This window comes from Hipposideros armiger, unplaced genomic scaffold (assembly GCF_001890085.2).
Source record: "Hipposideros armiger isolate ML-2016 unplaced genomic scaffold, ASM189008v1 scaffold_180, whole genome shotgun sequence".
In the NCBI taxonomy this organism is placed as follows: Eukaryota; Metazoa; Chordata; class Mammalia; order Chiroptera; family Hipposideridae; genus Hipposideros; species Hipposideros armiger.
Genome location: NW_017731530.1, coordinates 2539737 through 2557086, shown reverse-complemented (window position 1 = coordinate 2557086; position 17350 = coordinate 2539737). Strand labels below are relative to the sequence as shown.

Here is a 17350-nt window from a genome sequence, read left to right as displayed (position 1 = left end):
AGTTGTGGAGGACGTCTCTTCACTGGCCCATGTTGGTATTGTGATCATTGCGCTCTTCCCAGCTGAGGCATATTGGTTGCTGGCCACTGGATGGCCACTCACAGCGGCTCACAGCAGCTGTTCACGCTGGCTGCCGGCCACTCATGGTAGCTTACGCCAGCCCACTGCAGTCTCATTGCAGCCTCTACCGTGGCTGGCAACTCACAGCAGCCCAGCTCCAGGTCACCATTTTACGTAGAGGGTGCAGTGTCACTGGCCCATGTGGGATCAGAACCAGGGGCCCTGCTGCTCAGAGCTCATGCTCCCAAGCCAACTCTTAACCAATGAGCCATTCGGCCGGCCCTTGAAACTGTACTTTAAATTTTGAATTTTGATCTTTTCCCTGGCTAGCAATATGTGGTATGATAGTCTCTCCTGATGGTAGCCAGCAGCAGCAAGCCACAGGTCCCAGTCAGGCCTGTGATCAGGAAGGTAAACAACCATTACTCTGCACTGTATTCATTGTGCTGGATGATTTTGCCCAACTCGGGCAATGTAAGTGTTCTGAGCATGTTTAACGTAGGTTAGGCTAACCTATGATGTTCGGTAGGTTAGGTGTATTAAATGCATTTTCTATTTAAGGTATTTTCAACTTACAATGGGTTTATTGGGGCATAACCCCACAATCATAAGCCAAGGAGCATCTGTATATGCATAGAAAGTTTCAAAACTGTTAATAGTGATTACTGTTAATATGGAGAAAAGATTCCCAGTGATACAGAAAGGAACTTTTACTTTTCTTTATATCCTTTATATTTTCTTTATATCTTTATATTTGTATTTTTTTTTAAGATTTTTATTGGGGAATTGGGGGATGGGAACAGCACTGGGGAATTGGGGGAAGGGGAACAGACAAGTTGCTGTCCTTTTGCTCTTCAGTCTAGTTGTGGAGGACGTTGCTTCACTGGCCCAAGTTGGCACCATCATTGCGCTCTTCCCAGGCGAGGCAGATCAGTCGCCGGATTCTGGACGGCAGCTCCCGCTGGCTGCTGGCTACACACGTAGCCCATGGCAACCCACTGCAGCAGGGGCTGCAGCCTACGCTGTGGCCGGTGACTCACAGCAGCCCAGCTCCAGGTTGAGCTGTTGTTCAGCATCTTAGCTGTAGAGGGCAGTGTCACTGGCCCTCATATGTGGGATCCGAAACGGGGCCCTCTGGCATCCCAAGCCAGCTCTTAACCAACATGCCACTTGGCCGGCCCTCCATTTGTATTTTTTATTTTACTTTTTTGTATTGTTTTATTTATTTTATATCCATTTGTATTGTTTGCTTTATATCCATTTGCAAATGAGCAATATGCAAATTTACATTACGTACATTATGAAACAATATCTAAAACCATACATAATGCCTAGCCAAGTAAATTCCTCATAACTTTGGTTCCCGTTACAGAAATTTGCTTTTCACTATTATCTTTTACTCTGGAATTTGGTTCTCATTTGAATTTTCTAAAAAGCCACTACAGTCTTCATTCATTCAACCTATTTTTGGCCTTGGCACTGTTCTAAGTAGAAAAATAGATGTGCACAAAACCATGTGCTCCTTACACAAGGGCAATAAACAAACAAGTAAATAATGATTAGTAATAAGGGCTATAAAGACTTGCATTTTCAAGTGCTGAAAAGTTCAAATGTCATGTATGCTTGTGTGCGCATATACATATATTTACTCACACATATTAATACACCAGTTGCTACTGAATTTTGTGTGTCGTTTGGATAAAGTATTTTGCAATAGTTCTCAAGTGAATCTTTCTCCTGCATTAATGATAACAAACTTAGTACAAGGGAATTAAAAATAGCTTTTCAGTTCTGTGAATTTAGGCAAATTACGTAACTGCTTTAGGCCTGTTTTCTCCTCTGCCAAATGGAGTATTTACCTATCAGGTTTGCTGTCTCAGGGAGAATTCTATGTGCTGAACACAGAATGTAACAGCAGCGCCTGGCACAAGGAAGTGTAGGGGTCGGGTGGGCCCCGTGCCGCGTGGAGAGCTTGCTCTCCGGAGGCGCGGTATTCTGCTGTGTGTGGGAGGAGAAACGCGGCATTTTCACATACTTTTTTCACCCGAGCATTTCTGCCTGCCCATTTCTCTTTCCGCGTGTGCGGCGGCCGCTGGGCGTCAACTCCCACCAGACGCCAGCCAACCAGCCAGCCGGACTTTTCCAGTGGGCCATAAGCTCAGGCAGCCCTGCGCTGCAAAACTCAAGTCCACTCTCGGTGCGGGGCCGCCCAATCCCTCCAGGGCGGACTTGGCTCGCGGCAGGCAGTAGCCTTGCCTCCAACTGCTCCTGTTCGTTTGAATTCTGGCGCCATTCCCGCGCCACGTAGAGCCAGAATCGCAAGGGACAGAAAACAGCGCGCTAGTGGACGCGCGCTGGGGACGAGGCGGGAGCGCGGCAGGGGCGGCGCGCGCACCACGCCCCGGAACGAGCCCCCGAAAGAAAAGAGCCGCCGCGCGCGCTCTCGCCCACTTCCCTCTGGAAACGGCCACGCCCCGTCTTCTCTCACGTCCAATAAATGTGAGAGGGAGGGGCGGTCCGGGTCTGACTCAGGAGAGGCTACATAAGGAACTGCGGGGCGCTGGGCGCGTTCTTTTACGTCGGGACTCGGTAGTCGTTTCTTGGTGGTCGGTAAGTAGGCGTCGCGGGCGAGAATGCGAGTGAACACGGGTGGCGATGGCTTAGAATGGGGCTGCAGTACTGTGGAGAGGTGGGGAGGTTTTTAGCTTAGCGTGTTGTGTATTGAGAACTCACATATGGGAAACATTCAGCCGGACCGCCACGTGTCCTGGGTGTTGGTGGCGGCAGGCTTCGAGCTTAGGCGTGAGGGGGCTGCTGCTGATGGCCACCGACGCTGCGCGCGGCCTTGTTATTGAATCCGGGCAACCGGCTGGCTGAACCTGAGTGGTGGCAGGAAAACCACATTCCTAAGACTTGGGAGGAAGAGTTTCATTTTCAGAGCAAGAGGCCATTATTAAGGCGAGTGCCTTTCTCCTGTCGCCAGATTAAAAAGGTTATTTCGAAATGGGCCGCCTCTGATTTTGTCGGAGATTGAATTGTATTGTGCCCAGGTGGCGCTGTGTAAAATCGAATTAATGAAGGAGAGGGTTTTTTAGTACCGAAAACCTTGAACTATGACATTCTCTGTGAGAATGCTCAGTTTTAAATATATTGATTTCCCCCAGGAACAATGGCTCTCGGTGTAACGGAATTGTTACGTGAAGATGCAAAGGTAAGTGTTGAGCTTAGTTTTTAAACTGAAGAAATAAACCTGTTGATTTACAGGAATAAAAGATGGTGGTGCATCATTTGAAATTTGCTCTCTTTTATTAGATGCAAAGGAAAATTCCAAAACGTGGGAAGATATTTGCTGGAAACTATTTGGTTAAAACCTGACGAACTTACCAGGTGTGTGTTGACCGAGTATTTGTTTCAGCGAGCGGATGTTTTAGTCCATATGTAGATTAAATGAAAATTTTTTTTGTCCTTGAACAGCATCCTGGGGGTTGATGAATACAAACGAAGCTATGGATGTCACTGATTAGCAGCTTCATTTTGAAGTAAGTTGTGTCTTACAAGATCTGTTGTATTTCTAATACAGGACTTGTCTTTTAATGTTGCTTTGGTTTATGGTCTGATCAATGATGAAACCTATCCCGAAGCTGATTTCCTGAAGAAAAGCATATACGGATTCGGCTTCTGAGATAAGACCAATATTCAAAAATGTTTGTTGCCTGGATTTTATAACAAATCTTGTAGGGGAAACATTGCTACCACACAATAGTGTTTTTGGTTGTTTTTTTTTTAATCTGCCAACAGTGAGGGGTCGCTGTCTGCCCATTGAAAGAGGCCAGTCTTCTGTGGCGTACCCAAGCTGAAACCATTTCTGTAAGTGAAGATATTTTGCTTAATAGTCAATATTGTGTCCTTGGTCTTATCTATGATGATCCTATCCCGAACCTGAATTTCTGTTGAAACAACTTAATACGGATCTGGCTTCTGAGATAGACAATTATAAGGACAATAGTATTTTTGAAAATAAATTTTAAATAAGTTCTGATGTTGGTAGTTTGTAAATCAAATGTTTTTCCTTTTCTAGGGCTAGTGCTACAAGATTTACTTATCTGTTGTGTGGAAAACTGGTGGACAGGAAAAGCTCTTCAATTTATGGACATGGAAAGAAAACATACAGATCAAGATGGATTGTATTTATTTTTATTTTGCAAATAGATTCTGAACCAACATCAAATCTAAATTAATGTATCCATAGGATTCAAGCCTATGGTTTCTACTTTATCATGTCACATTGCACTAGAGTCACAACTTATTAACCAGTAGATTACTTCCTAGATCTATTTCTAGGAATGCATAGCAAACTAAGTATTTTCAGTTAACTAGCCTTGTGATTAAATTACTCTGAATGAGTGTCTTACCTTTAGTCACCTGTTTTGAATTTAAAACGCATAATTATAAAGCTGAGTGAAAGTTTATGCCCACCATTTAATGGTGACAGCAAAGTGGAAAAACAGGTCCTATTACTTGGGGAGGGGGAAGGATACCAGGCATCAAAAGTATTGCTCTGATTATTAACTAAATCATAGAATATTTAGTCCTAATGTAATTGTGATTTGAAAGTGCATGTTTAAGATAAAATGGAGAGTAATAATACTGAAATGAATGGAGTGTAGCATGGCATTAAGAGTCACAAGGAAGGTCACTGAAAATCTGAGTTAGAACTAGTCAAACACTGCCCAGAATGGATTTAGTATAAACAGTAATAGCATCTGATATAACCAAGATGATTAGTTCCCATTGATGATCATTTTCCCTAAATAGCTGCATGAATAAGTTGTTCCCAGGCCTGTATTTAGATGTCATAGCCAAATTCCAAGTTATTTTCTTCATGAGCTGTCATCTTTTTCCTAAAATGTTTGCTTTCCTGCCTTGGTGAGAAGAATTTGATTTTGGACCCATGCAGCTCAGAAGAAGCTCATGAGACTGACAAGCCTGTATGTAAGCGGCCAGGTACATAGTGAATTTGTACCAAGTAGTAAGACTGTATAAAATGGATATCTGGAAATGTTTTTCACACTCATTAAAATACAAAGGATCGGTGTCATAAAGATTAAAGAACTTAGTATTTGGGGTATCTGCACATCGTTAAACTAGGCACAAGGAAGTCCACAGTGGCCATACACATGTTCAGTATATTTTTAGGAAAGTGAACCTCAGCAGGTACTTTGTGGGAAATTAAGGGGCCTTAAGGCTTGTTACAGTGAAAATTAGCATAAAACATGATGCATGTGAGAAATGAGAAAAACTAGGGCCTTAGACAAAACCTTTGAGGTACAATGCTCTTTCAGGTAAGGATTCAATGAGATCGTGTACATAAAATGCAGAAAACAACAATCTTGACTATTACAGCTCTTATATTTCCTCTTGAAGCTATAAAATCAACAAACCACTTCCAAGTAGCATTGTGTTAGTCATCTTAGTTGCATTTCTTTATCATATGTAGACATGAGTAGACCGTGTTTGACATTGCAACCTGCACCCTTGATCCTCCTCGCCCTTTATTTGGAACTTTTTAATATGCTTTTTAAACATGCCTGGGTACCTTAACTACCTGGTAGTGCACTTGGTTGTACAGTAGTAAATGGTAAGTTAACAATGAATGATAAATGACTAATTGAGGTCCTGCACAAAACTTTGAGACAAGTGTCTACACTTTGTCAGAGCTGGCAAACAACTTCACAGCAAGGCAAAGTTGTGAAATAGGCAAAATAAGCCCTCTGACCTTTTCCTGCAGTTCTATTTTTGCTCCTTTGCTGCCCAATTGTTCTTGTACTGTAATATTTCCTTAATATAATCCAAATCAAATTGGTAATGCGCATTTACTTTATTTCACTACTAGGTTCTGCCACTTAGGTCAGACGTAGAATACTTCTGTGTCTGTCAGTAGTGGTATCAGGTGCCAAGAAATGTCAAAAGCAAGCTATAGAGATACAAAGTACCATCAAAGAGAAATAATTAAAACCTCTAAAGATTGAGCAAGCGAACTTGAGTCAAAACTAACTCCAATGTAGGGATGATTTAGGCATAAGAAGCAGCAAAGATGGTCCAGAACCTGAGGGTGACATACCCTTACTAATGTTTGAGCAAGGGAATTAGAGCAGTAAAAAGTTTCTTGAATTTCCTAAAACATTTTCAGTAGAAGGTGCATAGTCATTTAGTCCTGTTGAGTGCAAAAAGGTACAATTTTAGTGGAATTGAACTTGAAAGTTCAATGTATGTCAGCTTTAATTAAAATTACTAGTTGATTTTAAACCTTTACACACCTGGATGGACTTTTTCATTTCACACAGCAGAGGTCTTGATGTAAGACTATTCTAGCTTTCTGATTTATAAATGCTGATTTATTGGGTAATAGGCAACTACTAGCTAAGACCAGGGACTTGAAGTTGTTAGCTGAGTTAGGGATTTACCCTCGAGAGCATATCTGCAACTTAACTCAATGGAGACTCAAAAACCTTAGAGACCTAAAGGAATGGGATTGATGGGGTTTGGCTAGGACTGCTTTTCAAAGTTGAAAGCAATCTAGATGTATCTGGCTTTAGTGACTGATTGGAATTGTTTTCTCTCTGCTTTACACAGTGCTTCTATGTTATCTTAAAGTTCAGTTGGCTCAAACCTACCATTTGGTGCTTTCTAAAATTAGGTCTGTTGCCAGAAATCTAATATCCTACTGCACTTGGCTTCCCAATGAAGTGCCCTCTGAACTGATTATGTGCTTCATAATCCTTGCTGTTTGCCCAGTCTGTGAAAGCTTTTGGCTGTTTTCATGGTTTTACACCAGTTTTCCAGTTAAAATTTAGAGCCTTTATTTGAACCCCAGGCTACTAAGATAATCTGTTTTATGTTTGTCAATCCCTCCCTAGGAGTGGACCCTTTTTTCTAAAAGTTTGGTTCCAGATCCAAATAATACTTAAGAGCATAGTACTGCAGTTGCCTCAATGAATATTGTCACTGTCTCTGGCTTTCTCTACCTCACTGATTGTATATACTTGGATAGGTACAGAGATCACAATCAGAACAAGTGTGCCATGTTTGTGGAATTTTATGGACTATTTTGGGATGGAGAAGGAGGGTAGCTTTCTAATGAGAAACATTCCTTGGTCTCCTTGCAAGGCCTGTACCCCCTTAACGTTTGTCCGCTATTGAGGTCCTGGCATGCTATGTGACTGAATTATAACAGGAAATATGGATTTAATTACAGAATCCCAAATTGAGTACAGTGTAATTCAGCCTATTTGGAAGCTTTATCTTATTAAGCTTACTCAGTTCTAGTTCAAAAGAATATTAACAAAAACATTTCAGAAGTTTGAAGAAAATACAGTGCATCACTTTACTGAGGTCAGGAAACAATGTACCCTTGCCTCCCAACTTGAATATAATTTATGTACAGTAAATTGTGCACAACTCACTCTTCTATGGGGCTTTTCTGCCTAGGAACAGAAAGCAGATCAGTGGATTAACCCAAAGTTAGAGATAAACTAGCCAGGAGGAGCAGAGCGATGATGGGCCAAGAGAATTAAGGATGTAGGTAAGAACATTAAAAGTATGAGATCAAGGGCTGGCCGAGTGTCTCGGTTAAGAGCTCACTCCAGAGTTTGAGCTCTGAGCAACGGCGGTTCAATTCCCAGCCCGAGCTGAGCTGCCAACAGGTGGCAGGATGGCTCAGCTTAAAAAGACCTAGGCTGATGAGCGGGGAGCGGGGGGGAATAGACTGCTGGAAAACTGACTCAGGTAATGACAAATATCAGATGTGCTGTGAAAAGATGCTGATGAAAACAAGGTAAAATAAGGTCCTCTTGTTATACTACAAAATGACCCATATAGCATGTTGCATTCTAATTATTGGTTGGTTTATCTCTGGTCCTGGAGTGTGAGTTCTTTGCAAGCAGAAACTGCCCTTTCATCTCTTAAACTGCCTAGGATAATGTAATGGCTCCTATTAAAAAAATGTCTGATTAAATGAAATTCAATATATATACTTAGGATGGGCAGTGATGGTGTGATTTAAGATTTCCAAAAGAGAAAAGAAATTAGAAAAGCTAGAAGCTGTTATGGACTGAATATTTGTCTCCAAAATTACACTGTTGAAGCCCTAAACCCAGTTTGATTATTTGGAGATGGGAGTCTCAAAGGAAGTCATTAAGGTTAAATGAGGTCATAAGGTTAGGGCCCTGATCCGATAGGATAAGTGCCCTCATAAGAAGAGACTTTGTGAGCAGTGTGATAGCAGCCACCTAACAAGCCAAGCCAAGAGGCCTCTGAATGAAACCTACTTTGCCAGCACCTTGATCTTGGATTTTGCAGCCTCCAGAACTGACTAAATCAATTTCTATTGTTTAAGCCACCCAATCTGTGGTATTTTGTTAGAGCAGCTCTAACAGACTAAGAAGCAAAGGATAAATGGTCACTGCTATAATATTAGCTGGATATAAATTTGGCTAAAGAATTATGAATAATAACCATGAAAAAAGCATGTAATATAATCTCTGGTTTTATACATTAAAATTGGATCTAACAATTAGAACTTGTTATCTGAAGTCTTACGCTTCACAGGAAAAACTTTAACATAAAAATAGTCTTTCATTACTTCATATAACAATGATTTAGTCTTACTAAATCAGTGTGAAATTTTCTATATGAACATTAAGATTCCAATAAGTTATTAAATAACATTTTGTAACTGATAGGTCATAACTATCATTTTTTCCCCAGTACTTTGACATCATCTTGGTTTCTCCTATAGTAACCCTGGAAGGTAATAAAGTAGGCATTATGTAGTATTTATACATGTTAAATATGTGAATAAACAAGATTGAGAGAGTTAAATTATAGACAGTCACTGGAAAGCATTATTTTATCATCCTCTGTACTCTGTACTTTAAAATACTGTTGTTTTTTGTTTGGGTGGGACATTTAAAAACTGACAAACTAGGCAGTATCCTAAGAAAGAAGACAAGGGATCTGGAAACAGTCTGGACAATATTTTAAGGACTTAGAAATATTTAACCTGAAGAAATTAAAATCAAGGGAAGGCATGATGACTATTTTTAGATATTTGAAAGTGTATTATGTGGGGAAATAGTATTAATATCCCATGTGGTAGGGTATAATTATGCCCATTTTATAGATGAGGAAACTGAAACTTAGAAAAGTAACCTAATGAAGGTCACATAGGAAAGTAGGGGAACTGGAATTTTAAATCGGGCAGTCTAAGAGAAGGTTCTTAACCTACTAAATACCTTCCCCAGGGGACTAATTAAATGTTTCTCTAGAAGGCACACAGATGATCAATGAAATAAATAAAAAGGCAAACTGCAACTCAATCTAAATATGAACGTCCCAAAAATAAAATACACCCTCCATAGCAGTGTCCGGACGGTGTGAGTTTGAGGAAGGAGGCCATCCCTAACCAACTTCAAAGACCATTCCTGTCTAAATTCAGATTCTTGACTTGCCCAAGGTAACCCAGCTAGTTAAGACCAAAATTATAACCCACATCTCCTACCCCTCAATTCAATGCTCAATCCACTAATAGTTTGGTACCCCAATTTTTTCCCAGTAAAAGTTTAAATTTCCTCAGAATTCATTATTCGGTGGAAACTGGTAAGATCACGTTAAATTGTACTGGCTCACTGCCCACCTGTTAACACAGGGTGTCTAGTTCTTACATAATTCTTTTCAGAGGAGTTCTGGGACCCCCGTTAGAGCATTTAGCATGTGTTCACAAGTAGGTTTTCTCCCGAAGTCCTTTCTGGTATTCTGCCTGTTCCTGTGGCCCCTTTGGGTATCTCCACATATCTAGTGCCTCCCACAGAACATCAAAGTCTGCGTTGGTGCTGACATTATCATGGTCCAGAGGGTTGTTGCATTCTCATATCCTCCACCTGGTGCTTTGTCTCATAAAGAAATCTGTGCAGCACTGCTTGTATCTCCTGTCTTTACAAAGCCCCTCAGAAAACAGGCCCTTCAGCCTGTTTTCATAGATATTTTTCCATGGCACTGAGACCTGGTCCCTGGGATCAGCCTTGGGTTTAGTACTTTCCTATCCTCATCTGCCCCAACTCGGATTTCTTCCTAGCAGGCTCTCACCCTTCAGTTCATCCTAAAAGCCTAGAAGGCTCAGCCTCATGATCCTACACAAATCAGAATCTCAGATTAGACATAACCCTGCTATGTCAATAACCTGGAATCCATATTTGTCACAAATTTATTGATATGACCTGCAGTTATTAAAAATATGGATTTTTGCAGTAAAACAAGCCAAATCAATAAACTTTTTATACAAAATAAGTTTGGGGACTTGGTAATGGTTGATTAATTACATTAGTGAGAACCTGGGCATTAATCACACTAAACCTCTGGGGCAGTAGTAAGGCGTATTTGAGTTACATCTCAATTCTCATTTTTTATTTTCATCACTGATGGAGACCCTCAACTTACATTTCTTTTTCAAAAATAAATGCACAAGGGCCGGCCGAGTGGCTCAGTTGGTTAAGAGCTCGCTCAAGAGTTTGAGCTCTGAACAACAGCGGTTCGAGTCCAGCCCAAGCTGAGCTGCCAACAGGTAGCAGGATGGTTCAGCTAAAAAAAAAAAAACTAAATGCACAGCCGTAGCTCAGAGTCTGACCACATGCCCAGAAATGTCAGGGTAGCTTTGAAATTCAGGGACTTGTCTCCACATGTCTAAATATAGCTCAATTTCTTGATGGATGTTTCTTGATAGATGTTGGCTTTTAATTCAGTCTTCCTCTGGAGACTGAGCCACACTGATAGGTTTGGCGTGTGATAATACAGAAACATCCTAAGCTTTCATTTATTTGTTCATTGAACAAATAGGAACTGAATAGCTACCATGTGCAGGTACTGTCCCTAAGCACTGAAAATACAGCAGTGAGCCAAACTACCAAAATCCCTGCCCTTGTGAAGCTTACGTTTTAGGAGGAGGGGAAGGATACTACATAATAAAAAGATAAATTGTCAAGTATATGAAAAAATGAGAAGTGATCGGAAAATAAGTAGAACACAGAATATTGAGCATGGGTTTGGGGAGGTTAGTAGTGTTGTGATTTTAACTGGAATTGATAAGATAGGTTGGTGAGATAAGCAAAGAGGGTGAGGGATTGAGCTATGCACCTATCTGGGAAAAGAGTATTCCTACGGCAGTACCCCAAAGACAGGAACATGTGTGGTAAGGAAAGAGAAGAAACAGCATACAGATCATGTAGGGCCTTATGGGCCATTGAAAGGATTTTGGTCTGAGTAAAATGGGAACCACTGTAAAAGGCAACGGAAATTTGAAGTATGATTTATACCCATCAAAACCTGTGAACCCTACTAGGGCCCAGATTGTGGTCTTTACCATTTACCATTAAAAGGAAACCATGCTCTTTGGAGAAATGACTGATTACTTATCTAAGACAAGAAATGTGCAAGATGAGCCTGGTGCATCTTGCTATAGCAGAGAGCAAGAAAGCTATCAAAGACTGTGAGGGTCATCTTAAAACAACTCAGGAGCCAACTTGCTGCATCTCAGGTGGGATTTTGACTATTATTAAGGATAATAACTACAACAGATTAAAATACATAAAATATGTTTGAATCTATGAGTTCATGATGATACCTTAAAAAAAACTGATTTTGATGCTGTTAAAGGATGCTAGTGAACCAACTTATTGATTTCAGAACTGGCAAATAAAGGGACTTTCCAACGCCAACTGTAGCAACAGAAAAACAGAAGGTGAGCAAGTTTCTCTTTATTGATGCAACCCAGTTAAGAACTGAAAAAGATTGACATAATTAGAATCTCACCATTTTGCAATATCTAATAAATTAATGTATCTAAGCAGTGATCATCAATGGCTGCTTAAATTTTAAAAAAAGGCAACCTGAGTACAAGTGGCTATTTGGATGTTTTGGGGTCATATCAACAACATACTGCTACTTAAAGATACACTTTCCACAGGAAATATGCTTTAAATAATTTTTCCCAATAAAGATGATATATTTATCTTAAGATATTGGGACTCTCCATTTTTTGCAAAAATGTCACACATCTGCAAGATGTCTAATCAATCTTCCCAAAAAGAATTCCTTGGATGAGTCTAAAAAACAAAACTCTACAAAGCTAATTATTCACATGAATAAAATAACAGGATTTATTACTTCAGCTTCAGTGGCATCTAAGAAAGATGAGTTTGTTACATACACTTTAAACACTTCTATCAACTAGTGATATTAGCGCTGCCCATAGTATTGTTTATCTTACCAAACAGCCATATCTCAGGAAATACAATAAGCTCAATACCATGTTATTGTTTATTCTAGATTTATAGTTAATAGATAATTCATATAATAAAACTTCAAATATCTTTGAAACATTCATAATATAGAATAAAAATATAACCTATTAAACATATACTGTGAAATCCAAATATAACTGTCTGCTATGCAATTTTCTATTTGCCATTTAATTGGTATTATTTTTTAACTTGAGTAAAGACTATGTAGAACACAAACTTCCAGAGTAAGTAAAATACGTATTTCAATTTTAGGCATGGGTTTCAGAGGTGTTTAAATGTATCTAATTTTCTAAAGGCTATATTTTTATTTTATACTGCTTAAAAATTATAAAAGTATTTTATAAAAATAAGGAAGATATGAATAAAATTAGAGTAACTCTTAATTGTACCATTTAGAGGTAACCACTTTTAAAAATGCAGATATCTATTTTAATAAAATTTGAATTATATTGTAAATGGTTTGTTTTCCTGGTTTATTTCATTTAATAGTCTATAATGACAATTTTCAGTGCCATTAAATATTGTTCTACTCATTGTTCTTATTGGCAACACTGAGAACATTTCATTTTTATGGGTCTTCAATAATTATTTAACCAATTCCCTAAACATGGAAATTTTCATTGCTTTGAATTTTATGATGACAAATTTTACAGTAATAAATATTCCAAACGGTAATGGGTTATATCTGGATAGCAGTTTTATATTACCTCCCAAGAATTAAATGCCTCTTGTAATCTATCTTCACACATCCGTTTGCAGCCATTCTAGTACATAATGCCCCCAACAGGTGCCCTGTCTCCCAGACTTTTCCAATGCCCAGTCTACAGGAGTAAGAAACTACCACACATCCTCTACCATATTTCCATATTTTTGTGCATTATTTCCACCTCCCTGCCCTAATTAAAATCTGGTCCTCCCCTGAGGGCCGTACTTCCCTTTGCAACCTTCTTAAGCTACTTTACTGGAAGTTATAGTGAATATTTTCCTTGCTCCCTACTGCTACTTCTTGACAATTATTCCTCCATCTTTATGTACAACCCCCTGATTTTTTTCATGCACATCCCACATGGCTTGTCACCCTTTGTCCTGCCTTAAAACTATTTCTCCAAATTTCTAGTTACTCCCCCTTATTAATTCTGAAGAGTTTGGGACCAGGTTTTCTGTCCTCATCTGTCTCCAATGTCCATATGTCAATGTCCAAAATATCTGGCCTCACAGTTCTTTGAGTTCTACTTTCTCCCTCCATTCTTACCTGGGATCCACTAGCCTCCAAGGATCCATGGATAGAATTCAAGGGGTCTGTGAACTTGGATAGGGAAAAATCTATATTTTTATTTTCACTAAGCACTAACTGAAATTTAGCATTTCCTTCAGTAATAAATGTAGGCAATACACCACAGAATGATTAAAAGTATCTATGTCTTTGCTACCAATAGAAAACAGCTATATTACAGTTCATATCACATTACAAATACTCAAAATTTTCATTTAAGCTTATTTCTACTTAGAAATTATGGTCCTTTTAAAGCCTGCCACTGGATGTTGTTTAATGTAAAGAAGCACATTATCTTAGTCCATTCAGGCTGCTATAACAAAATACCACAAACTAGGTAACCTATAAACAACAGAAATTTATTTCTCACAGTTCTGGAAGTTGGGAAGTCCAAGATCAGGGTGCAGCATTTTCAGGTGAGAGCTCTTCTGAATCAAAGAATTTTCACATCTTCCTCATGCAGTGGAAGGGGATGAGGAAGCTCTGTGGGGTCTCTTATTAGAGCACTGATTACATTTATGGTGGCTCCACCCTCATAACCTAATCACCAACCAAAGGCTCAACTCCTAACACCATCTCATTGGTGTTAGAATTTCAAAATATGAATTCTGAAGGGACACAAATATTCAGACTGCAGCACACACACATTACTGTGGCACACATTTGATCTGCTTAAACATTTTGATTACTATATTTTAATGTATGGGGTGTTATATGTAATGCTATATATTTTGGTTTATGCATTTAAAATATTTTTTGTGAAGGGATCCATAGGCTTCACCAGAGGCCACGCAGTCCATAGCACAAGTAGTTAAGAACATCTATGTTATATATCAAGTCCCACTCGTCTTTAACTTCCCTTCCTATCTCGCCTAATTCCAAGACGTATCAGTGACTCTCTCATGCCAGTGTTCCCATCTCCCTTACCCTTGTCTTTCCTTGGCTACTACCTGGCAAAACTCCAACTATGGATGCATCCAACCATTTGCCTTGCTGCAGAAATCACACAGCAGGGCAGATTTATGTCACTAGATATTCATGGTCTCCAATCTGAGCCAGGGCCTCAATGATACCAGGCAGTCCTCATTTCCCCTGTCAGTTTTCTTTCCCATTTCAGACTTACACACCTCTTAACGCTTCCCTCCCCTACCTGTTTTCACCTCCATCTTCATGGAGAATTTTAAAGACTTTGGATGACACAATTTCCTTATATCAGCTACTATCTGTATCCACTGTTTTTACTTCCTTTTCACTATAATGGACTGGTTTCCCTTCTCGGGTCTAAGGCAAATTCCTCCTCCAGTTTTCCAAATCACATTCACTCATTCAACAAGTATTGAATCAAGATTTCCTATGTTTGTTATGGATATAGTTTTATCCTCCAAGAAAAGTTATATTGGAGCGCCTAACCTCCAGCACCTCAGAATGTAACCTCATTTGGAAACAGGGTCCTTGCAGATGTAATTAGTTAAGACAAGGTCATACCAGAGTAGGGTGGGTTCTTAACCCATATGACCGGGTGTCCTTAGAAGAATATGGCCACATGAAGACAGAAATACAGAGAGAACGTTATGTGGCAATGAAGGCAGAGAGTAGAGTTACACAGCTGCAAGCCAAAAAAAAAGCCAAAGATTGCCCACAGATCACAAGAAGCTAGGAAGAGGCAAGGAAGGTTTCAAAGGGACCCTGACCCTGACATGTGATACATGTACCTCAGATTCAACATTTTATACTTCCTTCCCATCCCTCCATTTCAGTTCTTTCTCCAGTATTCCTAGTAACAGAAAGTGGCATTTATCCTCCTATTGCCGAGTCAGACCTTGGACTCATTGTTAACTCCTCTCTCCCTTATCTACAACCATACAGTCTATACATGCTACTGCTCCGGCAGCCCAAATATTTTTTTGAAACCATCCACTTTTCCCCACTTTCAAGAGTGATTTCAGACTTCTAGCCTCCAGAGAGAGAATGAACTTCTGTTGTATTAAGCCACCCAGTTTGTGGTACTGGATGATACCACAGAGTGGTACAGTTTGTGACACCAGCCTTAGGAAACAAATATACTGTTCTAGGCACAAAATGGTGAACAAAACAAAGATCCCTGCCCTTCTTTGTGGAGCTACACTGCCCTCTTAAATAGCTAGATATAAAGATAATCACTTCTTTCTCCTCTATTTTCAACTTCTTCCTCTCTCTTGGCTTCTCCCAGTTATAAGTGTCCTATACACTGTATCTCTCTTTACATAAAAATTAAAACATCCCTTGCCTTCACATTCCCTTCTAGCTAACAGGTTATCCCATGCTCTTCTTGTACAGCCACATGTCTTGAAATAATCACCTACACGTCTCTTCATATGCTGAACTACTCACACATCAGCCGTTTGCATTCTCACCTTTGTCCTCATCACGCCACTGAATTTGCCCTTGCCAAAGTCACCAGATGACCTTGTCACTAAATCCAATGGAACCTCGTGCCCTCTTCTTGCTTCACCTCTCCGCAGCATCTGACCATGTTGACACTATTCCCTCTCTCCACATTTCTGATTGCTCCTTCTCAGACTCTTGAAGGTGCTTCTTCCACATAACAGCAAGAGATGGCAGACGTATTTATTGCATTTTCTCCTCTGCTCACATACATGCCCTGTTGTCCCACTGGACTTCACTTACAAAATACCAGTTCAAAGATAAAACTATTAAGAAGTGCAAGGTGGCAACAACAGAGCATAACACCAAGGAGGGGCTCTTTTGAGTGCAGGGCCCTGTGGGGCTGCACAGGTCAACTGCCCCTGAAACTGGCCCTGAAAGCAACACTGGAGGCAAGAAGACAAAGAGGGTAGTATAATAATCAAAGTGAGAGAAGATGGTGGCTGAGACTAAACACATACTCTTGAAAATGGGGGAAAGTGGATGGTTTCAAGAAATATTGGTGCTGCCAGACCAGTAGCATGTATAGATTGTGTGGTTGTAGAGGAATAATGGAGAGAGGAGTTCGAGTCCCAGGTTTGGCTTGGCAATAGGAGGAATGAAAATGCCATTTTCTGTTTCTGGGAATGCTGGAGAAAGAATTGGTATGAAGGGATGGGAAGGAAGCAAAAAATGTTGAATGTGAGGTACATGTATCATGTGGTAGTGATATATTCATAGTAGGATAGGTCTGAATCTCTGGAAAGAAATATGAACCAGAGTAAATGAACCATTTACTGATTTGGAAGTGATCCACATATAGACTGTGACTAAAGTCATGGAAATGAAAGCGATTGCTTACAGCGGTTCTCAACCTGTGGGTCGCGACCGCTTTGGGGTTCGAAAGACCCTTTCACAGGGGTCGCCTAAGACCATAGGAAAACAGGGCTGGCCGAGTGGCACGATGGTTAAGGGCTTGAGACCCCAGAGGACCCCGGTTCGGATCCCACATATGAGGGCCAGTGACACGACCCTCCACAGCTAAGATGCTGAACAACAGCTCAGCCTGGAGCTGGGCTGCCATGAGTCGCCGGCGACAGCATAGGCTGCAGCCCCTGTGGCAGTGGGTTGCCATGGGCTACTGTGTGTAGCCAGCAGCCAGCGTGAGCCAGCAGCCGCAGTGAGCGGCCGTCCAGAAGCCGGCGACTGATCTGCCTCGCCCGGGAAGAGCGCAATGATGGTGCCAACTTGGGCCAGTGAA

General features: G+C 40.4%; 1 long non-coding RNA gene across 1 annotated transcript; it reads left to right on the top strand.

The window, feature by feature from the left end:
* The first annotated feature begins 2612 nt into the window (after positions 1-2612).
* LOC109388088 (uncharacterized) lies at positions 2613-6372 on the top strand. Its single transcript, XR_002125144.1, has 6 exons — positions 2613-2670; positions 3225-3271; positions 3373-3447; positions 3535-3599; positions 3859-3927; positions 4139-6372. It is a non-coding gene; the product is annotated as an uncharacterized LOC109388088 (long non-coding RNA).
* Positions 6373-17350: the final 10978 nt, after the last annotated feature.